Source organism: Bremia lactucae, linkage group LG2 (genome assembly GCF_004359215.1).
Source record: "Bremia lactucae strain SF5 linkage group LG2, whole genome shotgun sequence".
Classification (NCBI taxonomy): Eukaryota; Oomycota; class Peronosporomycetes; order Peronosporales; family Peronosporaceae; genus Bremia; species Bremia lactucae.
Window position 1 is genome coordinate 3,769,466 of NC_090611.1, and position 11,259 is coordinate 3,780,724.

Genomic DNA, 11,259 nt, shown 5'->3' on the forward strand with positions numbered 1-11,259 from the left:
CACCTTAATTTGGGCTGCAAGTAACGATCGAGTTCGGTCCAGCCGCCTGTTACAGAAGATAATTGAGCTCTTTCCTGCGAATGTTCAAGTCCGAGATGGAGCAGGCAGCTGTCCGGTTCATATTTGGAATGTACGATATACCGACCGTGGTCGTCTCGGATCCACAAATTACTATTGCGCCCAAGCTCCTAAGCGACACAGCGCCAACTCTTAGGACTCGTGAGATACTAACGCTCAGAAAATAGAATGATGATACGATAATGTCCATTTGTCTCCTTCTCACCAGCTATTGGCACCTTGGAGTAATGTCGAATGGCGCATACTGACGCTATCACGAAGAAAGTTGGACTGCTCCGTCGAAAATCTATAGTATCGTGTATCCGTGCAGCAGTGGGCGGCTTCGTATAGCGAGAAGATAATGTACCCACATTCTCCTTCCATAGAGGACCAGTGCCGAAGGAGTTGATCTACCTTGAGAAACTCAGCAACACAAGGAGGCAAAATACTTGTCTGGGCTAGCATGAGCCACCGAAGGGCGTGGTTCGTGTGCTGTGTTTTGTTAGCGACTTCGAATGAAGCCAGCCCAGCTCCGCCCGCTTGTTTTAAAGTGGAGAGTAGCTTTGAATAAATCTTGTGTTTGTGCTTCCGTCGATGTTGCATAGGCCAACAAAAAAAGAATTTCTACAAATTTTGTACAGCCTGCCGCGCCGGGTGCCCACTCTGGGATGCCAAAGATAGCTGCCGTGAATACAATGGATGGAAGAATGATGGAGCTCAAAATAAAAACACACTGGTCACGACACGAGAAGCTCTGATCAACCGCCTTAAAGCTTCCGAATTAGCAAATCATATGACATTTATTTAAATCGACCTCATATTCCAAGTACCTCCCTGTTTCTGCCTGTTGAAGCATCGAAATGCCCAGCAAATTCCTGAAGCTGTACCCTTTTGTTTAAAAATATGAATTTACTCTTCAACGGCTGATCTACAATGCCTGACGAGGCTATAAAGCGTTAAAAGAGGGCGAGCGCCGGCTTAAGTTGATTCGTTTGTTCGGAAATATTGTTGAGTCACCGACAAACGATGCGAACTAGTACGTTGCAGTACGGCTCCCTCAAAAGAAGTGCTTTCAAGTTTGGCGAGTGCTGGACTGCAACCCCGACATCTCGACCATTACGAGGAATAGCAGTAAGGTTAGAGAGAGAAAGTAAATATTTCTAACTATTTTTTTAATCATGTTATAATTTTTAAGATTGTTTTTACAATTATCTCGAAATTATTATGATGACGGATATCGGACTGGACTGCCCCCATTCAAAAAGAATGTGGCTGTTGTTCTATCGTGATGCCGAGTGAGCAGCTGTATGAACCGCTCAGCAAACCCAAATTGTCGAAGAGCCTCGTATGAAAAGCATCTGTGGACAGTATCATAGGCCTTTCAACAATCGAGCAGGAGGATGGCCCTTCTAAATATCAATCAAAGGAAGCCGTCGCAAGTTGGAAGAGCAGCACAGCACATATATTAACACTGTATGCAATGCACGACGCAGTTCTTATGGCTTAGAAGCCGTTGCTAGCCATCCTGCACCTAGAGCCTGTCAAGGCGCTGGCAGCCGTCTCAATCGATATTGCCATCCTTGCGGTAAATTCTTGGCGAGAAATAGTGATCCTACCTATATTTTATTTAACCCTCGCGTCTATTCCAGTCTTCATCCCCGCTCTCAGCCATGAGCCTTGGCGTACTAATAAGCCCTCGTTTACGAGGCTGCAGAGACCCGCGCTGATCGTTCCCCTGGATCGCGCTGGCACGATAACTAATTGCTGCGTTGCCGATGTGAAAAAACGCTGTTCAATGCAGAGTCGGCGACGAGCGACGAGTGTTCGCTACTATCCAACAGGTAATCCCTGACCGATGTCGAATAAGTGGACGGTTCCCCTGGAGCTGAACAATGTATTAACCATTGGTGAACCCCCCTGCTGCAACACTGTAATGGCTAGGGCATCGGTGAGGCTAGGCGGATCTGCCGCCGTGGCAGTGTATAGAAAAGCAGAGTAATTCCTTACCTTTAAGCCTTTTGTGATCGAAACACATGATGCGTCCCTACGCACTGCGACTCAGTCGTCTCACCTCTTGCAAAGAATGGCCTGTTGGCTTGAAATCTCCGCAATTTAAATTTTGATGTGAATTAAAAGCCGAGATATCAAAATTCTTTGGCTCAAGCGTTGTTATGCAGGCCACATTAAAAGCTCATTCGTATCACGACTCTATTGTCGTCAGCTACTGCCTAAATTTTTACGGCTTATGCCAAGGATAAATAGCGTGCAGATTTGCCACGGGCTCTTGGAAACAACGAACTAAAAGACTCGAACATTCAAATTTTTGGTTCAATTGCATTCAACGTTACATCAATATTCTATCGATAGTGGAATTTTTCTATTGCACGGACGGAACCTCTGCGCGTAGCTCCTCACGATGAAATATCTGAAGTATCGAGGCACATGATATTGCCTTAGCAGTCATTTCGGGCGAAAGAAATCTTCGACACGGGAACCAGAGGTGTTGGTGGCTCAAACTCTGTCAATGGATCAGCACTTATGTGCGCAAACGCGAAACGTGCCAACGAGTAAAATCCTCTGCATATGCGGCTGCGTCGTTTACCAGTCTGCCTGCACCATTAGGAGCTCAGGTTAATCAGTATGAGTTTTGTGTTTTCTACCGAGGCGTTTATGTTACCAAGTGTGCCGGATACCATCGATGGCGAAGGTTTAGCTTAGCTGTTTATAGATGCGTGCTACGTCAACACGGTTTACCATCTTTGAGAAATCCTCGATTCACGAGTATGTTTAAAGTGCGATCTTCCTGTTGCTGGGCACTAAATGAGACATGGTGCTCGGTACTAGTTGGACATGTCCACAGCGGATAACGATAGACCAAAGATCAAACTGAACGAGTCCATAGCATTATTGAAGTCATTTTGCGCAGTGTGTGCCTGAAACGTCGAAGTGTATAAAGCTCAATAATCCTTGTACTCAAGTTTGCGTTGTACAGCCCGTTCTATGAGAACTGTTAATAGTTGATATTTGCAGCTTTAGTGTTGTTGAAGGTGATGTTGCAACTCTCTCTCTCTCTCTCTATATATATATATATCGATGCATATGTAGGAAAGGATAGGTTTATTTGCAAATTTTATTGAGTGTTTGTACCAAATTTTTACGCACAAAATAAACGAAAGTAAGTAGACTTTCTGATCACATTGTAGCTCAGTCGGTAAGATGTGGCAGCACTAACCGAGAGCCGCGGGTTCGAACCCCATACATGTTCAAGAATTTAAGCCTTAAGGGACCGATGTTTTTATTTCATCTGCGCTATCCTGCCAGATAGTGACGTCCCCCATTTTGTTCTGTGACACATAGCAGAAAAGAAGTGATGTTGTTACAAACCAATGGTCGATAGTAACTAATGGTCAGCAATAATTGGTAGGAATGAATGGGGACGTTAAATCGATTAACTCATAAAAACCACACTCAATTAATATATTCACTTTTGGTTATCCAATTTTGGCCTTAAGCCATCTCCTCTTAGCTCAAAGTGCACAACCTTTTATTGGTTGTTAGCTCAACAGCGATTCTGATTTGCAACGCGGAGCCCTTTGACGCGTCCATTACTCCCTGCGGAGCTTCAAGATGAAGATGTACATGATGTTCAAGGGACCTTGGGATGTGATCCTCGGCGACGGTGTTGTCCCGAAAACCAAGGAGCAACAAGCTCATGCAGCAACCGTGCTCAACCTCAGCAAATCTCAGCTCCTGAGCGTTGCAAACACGACGAGTGCTGAAAAGGCATAGTTGGTCCTCGAGAATTTTTATTGGACGCAAGACATGGCAAGTGGGCTGTAACTCAAAGAGAATTATGCGTCGTTCGAGTTCACTGCATCATCTTTTAGCGAGCATGTGATGGAGATAAAATACCTCGTCATGAAGCTTAGGAACGCCGCATAAGGTCCTAGCGAGGTGAATGTGTGCGCTGAGATGCTGCAAGATGTACAAGCATGTCCGTAATGACCTTCAGCTAGCTGACCTAGTCGGTCAGCTGATTGCTGAAGAAGTGCGGAAGAAGACATCTACGCTAATCGAAGATTCGACCGCACAACTCAAGGGCACGACGGAGGCGAAAAAGCAAATAAAGAAGCAGCAAAGTCGAAAGGTCAAAAATCTTCAGGAGTGTGTTAAATTGTGGCAAGACTGACAATTACACGAGAGACTGTCGTACGGACAGCCGCAAACAGGATGCACGATGACCAATCCAACGTTGCGCTTAGCGCAGCTGAAGTATTTATGGCAAGAAGCAGGATCATAGACAGTGGTGGGCGTCAGCACACAAGTGCAAGGATCACGAATTGTTCGTGAGCTACGAGGAGGCAACGATGCCGAGTGACATCTCAAGCGCCAAGAGTGGAGCTAAGTAACGTTATCGGTTACGGGGCGGCCGTATTGCTTCTCTGGACTGGTTCTTTGGGGACAGACGCTAAATTGGAGATCACGGTTTACGTCAAGACCTAACGAAGAATTGTTTTCGCTGACAGTTGTGGCGTCACGCGGGATGATTGTAGAGATTGCAAACGACAGGTGTTTAATCAAACGTGGTAAAAAATGACAATTGCGACGGGCCAGAAGCAAGACTCACTGATATACCTGAATACACTGAGGTTGAGGTTGAAGGTCATTCAGCGGAGACGAAATCAGAGCTTTGGCATCGGTGTTTGGGACACTTATCGTATGGAACAATGAATGATATGATCAAGAATGGGAGGATTTACGGCACAGAGGCAACACTGAGATCAGTCTGGGAGGTCTGTGCAACTGCTAAGCAAGCGCGCAAGCCATTCACGACGAGCAACGAGGCTCAAACAGTCAAAAGGAACGCGCTTTTAGATGCTGTGGTATGCTCTGACGTTCTTGGACCAATTACTTTGGCCTCCAAGTCTGGGTTCAAGTACGTGGTGACAATTTTGTAATGAAGAGTTGCTATGTAAGTGTGTACCCACTGCGCTGCCTAAAACTCGGAACAGAACGGCATAGAGAGCGGATAAACCGGACACTTGTGGAGATGACTCGGTGCTTGCTGAGTGGGAGTGGATTCGGTAAGGCTTAGTGGTGCGAGGCTATGATGACGGCAGCAGACATTGTAATGTTTTGCCAATATTAGTGCACAAGAACACAAGCCCATTTGAAATGTTGCTAAAAAGGAAGCCACACATCAAGCATATGCGAGGTATCAGAATGGAGTGCTACGCTCACGTTGCAAAGGATAAAATGATAAAATTGAAAGATTGTGGATTCAGTGCTACCTACTAGAGTACGAGAAGCACATTGACTTCTCAACCAAGGAAATAAATCGATTGTTGTTTAAAGAAGAGTGGCATCTGCAGAGTGGTCAATGGATTTTCAAACAAAGCAACGCGGAAGGAGTGCTTGACGTCATAGACAGCGTTGAACGACTCCTGTATCAGGAGCTCAGACACCATTGACAAAGTTATACAGACCTGAGTCGGATGTACACAATGGACTAGCTAAATCATTGCCCACGGGCGAATCTAGTACGCCAGGAAGAGATAGCGAGGAAACATGGATGGTACGGCCAGTACACAAGAAGCGGGGTGCTGTTCACTATAAGCAAGGATTTTCGAATTTTGCGGCTTGGTAATCAGTAATTACTTGCGACGAAGAATGACATGGCGTCTTTCACTGCTCGCAACACATAGACGCTTGACGATATATCTCCAGATAAGAAGGCCGTCGGCTGTAAATGTATTTTCGAATCAAGCGCTACCCAAAAGGTAGGGTTATTAAGTCTAAGGCACGTCTGGTGGTGAAGGAATATACTCAGCGCACAGGTGTCGACTACTTAAAGACGTTTGCGCCTGTTGCACGCAAGGAGTCCACCTACACTGTTTTAGCGAGTGCTACTGCTGAAGACTTGGAAGCTAAGAATATCGACGTTGACACGGTGCTTTTCTACGGTGAAGTGGAGACAGAAATCTACATGGTTCAGCCAGACGAGTTCGAGAATCGAGACAATCCAGCGAAGAAGTGTTTACAAGAAAGGCGCTAAATGGGACCAAGCATGCGGCTTGACACAAGTGTGCACGTACGTCTCTCAAATCAGCAGTACAGCAGAGACGTCATCTACGTGGACGACTTGATGCTAAGCAAGATCAAGGCAAAAATTCATGAGATTAAGCAAGCATTCAAATCCGACTTCACTATCAAGGAGCTTGGCAAATTGAAACGGTGTCTTGGGATTGAAATTGGTCGCGAGCGCAACAACAAGATTATTGTGAGGAACCAGCGCGCGTACCATGAGTGACCCGCAAAAAGCTTCGGTGTACCAGACTGCAAGGAAAAATTCACGTCATCGAACAGCAACTCTCAACTGGCGAACATGTCGCCGGATGAAGAGTTTGTTCCAAAATTACCGGTCGAGAACTGCTCGGTGCCTTAATGTATCTTGCACCGTGCACACGTCCGGACATTTCGTTTGCTATCGGCGAAGTGTCCAAGTATTATGAGCGCCATAACAGGTCACACTGAGTGGCAACGAAGCGGATACTCAAGTACCTGAAGACGACACAAGACCTACGGATTTGATTTGGCGGTGAGAATAAGGGAGAGCTCATTGTATTTGGAGATTGAGTTTTAGCAGACGATTTAGACATACGACGTTTGACAACGGATTGCGTTTTCGCTGTAAGCGAAAGTACGTTTTTATAATGTTCGAAGCGATAGCAAACATTTGCAACGTCGACATGGGCTGAGTACATGATGCTAACAAGAATCGATTTCGCTACGCAGTCTATTGAAGGATTTTGGCTACAATGGCGATGACAAAGAAGCGACCCTACTTTACCAGGATAATCAAGGTTGCATCGCTTTATCCAAGAATCGCGTCTATCACCTCGCGGACCAAGCAAATTAATATCATTGCGACCGCTGTTCATCGCATCGGAATGCGGATGAATGCGGCGAGTGAACTCCGCCTCGTATTGGTCGGGCGTTTCATTTGAACGCATCACGACTGGGATCGGGAAACTCCCTAAGCGTTTCATTATTAAAAACGACATAATAATCATCTGCGTCTAGAATAGCGCGCTCTAAGAGCGATGCTCTTGGCTTGTCTAGATAAGGCTATTCAGATAAAGGGAGCATCGGTAATGTGCCACTTACCACATAGCCACGTTCAAAAAGACTGGCTTGTGACACCGACTGAGCATGTTCAGGTGTCGTCGGCGGAGCTTTAGGCTCGGAATTCTCTATGTCAGAACCATTATGGATAATGGTCTGAGCATAAGCCGTTGTGTTTTTTTACCCAACGGAGAAGGAGCTGCGTCTCTTTGAGCAGCGCTCTCAATAACTGTCGCTGCGCTATCCGGCGTGACGATGAGACAGCTTTCGTAAATGTTGTTTCTCCATATTTCGAGCCATAAGAGAAGTTTGGATGGGCAATAATACGCCATCATTCTTCGTCATTAGCTCGTTGTCCGCATCACTATCATGAGGTGACAGCAACGGTGTCCACTCATTGTAGTCGATAATGAGCAACGGATCAGCATCCTCACTGTTAAAGTGAGATGGATCCTTAAGTACCGTTTGCGCGACAGCGGCAGTAGCTGTCGGCGTTTTGACTAAGGCATTGGAGGCTGCCGGCGTGCTAACGTGGCGCGGCGCTTAGCGCGAGTTTCAGTTGGTATCTTCGCAGACGACCCACCAACGTGGCCCCTTTTAGGTGGCATTCATGGCGCCGTGTAGGAAACACAGGTCGCTAGAGTGACTGAGAGAACTAGCGGCGCGTAAAGAAGCTCGCAGTTCCTCCTTCCTCTTTGACGAATTATAAATTGTAATTTCCTTCTGAAAGGGGGGAAGTGTAACGGGATAAAGTTGCCCTATTGTTACACAGTCCCCGTTAAGTATATATGGTGTACTTAAATAATGGTCAATTACCTAAATAAAGTAATTGGACCCACCACTCGGGTGTGGTTCACAATTGTGACCAATTCTTGTGTATGTGATGCACAAAGGTGCATTCATATTAGGAGGAATGACGGCCAGCGTCATCCGTTGCGCGAGGTTCCTAAGAAAATATGCTCGCAATACATAATAGTGTTATCGACACAGATGTCAATTTTGATGGGTAAAAATGAGAATTTATATTTGATACGATTCAATAAAAATCAGTTCGAAAATACATCTTACTTAGTAAGTGCGCGCGAGGAGCCGGATCACCGCTCCCGTGACGACACTTTACTAGAGTGCTTTGTGCGTTGGGTGAGGTCGCTAAGGCTCCCACCTCAATTAACTCACTACACGCAAGAGAAGACGGTATAACAGCTTCTTTACTGTGCTAGGGTGTGTGTCTTAGTAGAGCGTAGCCGCATTAAGATGTGCCCGCCTACACGACAGGTCCCCACTCCACTTTATCAGATACTACTATTGGCCATTGCGACGACGTCGCTTTCTGGATTTTTTGAATGAAACCGGATGTTCCCTCTCACCGAGCAGCGCAGGAGGGGCCGAAACCACAAGGCGCCTTCTGTTGCTTTATACCAAGAGGTGAAATTTCTTCGTGAGACTCTTCTACTTAAAGTAACCTTGATGGTATCTATACCGGTCTTCTGACCTGGAGCGTCAGCAACCTCGCTGAAAGGGTCAGCTGGACATCCGGTACGATACGCGGACGCAGCTTACTCTTAAAGACCGCGGAAACGACAATTATAGGTAGGTTTTCAGCTTTTCGTAATACTCGGTCACCGATCGCAATAGAATTGATACAGCTTGTGCCGTAGCATCCACTTCTTCATTTTGTGGATATTGGCTTTCAGTCATTGCACCATGCACATGTCGTAAGGCATTTAATCGCATCATGTTTTCGAGCAGTGACAAGGATGAAATTAGCAAGTCGATCGGCAACGTCTCTCGTTTCGAACCCTAATGGAACACGCTGGTGCAAAAGGCCGTTCTTATTAAGTTTGCGCGCTTTGAGCTAAGAGGAGAGGGCTTTGGGCCTAAATTGGAAACCGAACGTGAGTATATCGATTGAGTGTGTTATCTGTGAGCAAATCAATTTCACGTCCATTCATTCCTACGAAACGTTGCTGATCTATTTCCTGTCGATCATTGTTTTGTAACAACGTTACTTTCCTTTTGCTTTGTGTCACAGAATAAAAATGTGATACGTCAGTATCTGGTAGGATAGCACTGATGAAATCCAAACATTAAATCCCTATAAGCTTAAACTTCCGGACTTTGATGGTTCGAACCCGTGGCTATCCGTTAGTAATGAGCTTCAATGTGAAGGGTTCCACCCCTGTGTCGGGGGTAAGCATTAACATGGTGACCCAGCGATCATGGGTACGATCCCCCACCAATCAAATAACGAAATGCAGCAGTCTTTCCAATACATAGGGACCTCGGGTATCGTCGAGCACAAAGAAGCTCTAGGGCTAGAATATAAATTTTTATTTAAGTTCTGAAAGAATAATCAGTTTAAAAAGGACGACTTGTAAAATCTCTTAGCCAAACCCAAGTAGGTATAGACTTAACGATAATATACGACTGACTTTAAAATTCAGCTTCAATGTGACTAGATAGTCACTAACTTTCTATTAACTTGCGTACAAATTGGGTTCTATATCAACCTACCTTTTTTCTTCGTGTGCAGGTAAGTATTTCTTGGAATACAACTTTACCTCTCGCAACACTTAGATACAACATAGTGTTATCTACTGAGATGACAATTTTGATGGGTAAAAATGGGTATTTATTTCTGATACGATTATATAAAAATCAGTCTGAAAACTACTTTCTACTTAGTAAGTACGCGCGAGGAGCCGGATCACCGCTTAGGTGACGACACTTTACTAGAGTAATAAGTGCGTTGGATGAGGTCGCTAAGGCGCTCATCACAATACCTCACTGCACACAAAAAATATATGGTCTCACCGCTTCCTCGCTGTGCTAGGGTGCGTGTCTAAGCAGAGCGTGGCCGTATTAATACATTATCGCCTACACTTGGTAGCACGTGAAGTCCTTCCCACGACCCGCATCTTCTGCGTGTGCACGTGAGGATGAGCCTTAACATCAATCGGGCTCATTTCTCCCACCTTTCTGAACATCATCGGGAGGTGGCAGGGCACATGGCGCAACGACTTGGTGAACAAGCCCTGGACAGACTCTTGGGCAATCCTCCTGAGCAACATGCTGCTCAGTCGGAGCAGTTTGAGGCATTTGTGCTTAAACAGCGAAGAGCCTCGTCCGAGGCACAGAGCCATGCTGCGGCGGAGTCCGCCACTCAGATGCAGGATGAGCTGAGACATGAGCAGGCTCGGAGCGAGGCTCTCAACAGGACTGTTGAGATGCTCTCTGCCCGGCCGCATCAGCCGAGGCCCATTCGGATGGACCCGCCCAAGTTCGATGGAACTGCGGCGCACACGATTGTCCACTGGCTTTTAGCCGTGGAGTAATGCGGTGTCGCCCAGCTCATCGAGGACGACAGCCGGATGGTGTCGGACGCCATATCGCATCTGTGCGGTAAGGCCTCAGAGTAGGCTTACTCGGCGCTTATGGCGGACAGAAAGGCGTTCCCTTCATAAGCGATCTTTAAGGAAAAGATTCGCGCCATGTACCAGCCGCCGAACAACGAAGTGTTGCTTCAGGCGCGCTTCTTTGGGGCGCGACAGGCGAAGCGATCTCTGCAAGAGTATGTGCAAGAGATGCGCTCGCAGTCGGCGTCCATAACCGTAGGTCCGATTTTGGAGAACATTAAGGTGCCCACGTTTATGAACAGACTACGGCATGGCCCATCGCGACAGGCCCTTTTCAGAAAGGTGCCGTCGACGATGGAAGAGGCAATCCAAATTGCCTTAGTTGAGGAGCAATCCTACAGCAGTGCCTCGGCGACAGCTTGGTATAAGCCGTCGGCCGAAAGGACAGATGCCACTCCTATGGAGTTGGGCAATGCAGACGTGGTCTGTTATTAATGCGGCAAGCGCGGCCATATCGTGGCTCGCTTTTATGCCAGGGTCCCTGCTGGGGCAAAGATGCCCAGCAAGAGGACTCCCTTCCCAAAGGGCGATGGCAAGAACCAGCGTGCGAGACGCATGAGTTCTGCATCGACCACTGAGGGGTCGGGAAATGCAGGAGCGCAGTAGGGGCGGGATGCCCTACTGACGCGGACTCTGAAGCTACCCCTAAGTTCAGAGTTGT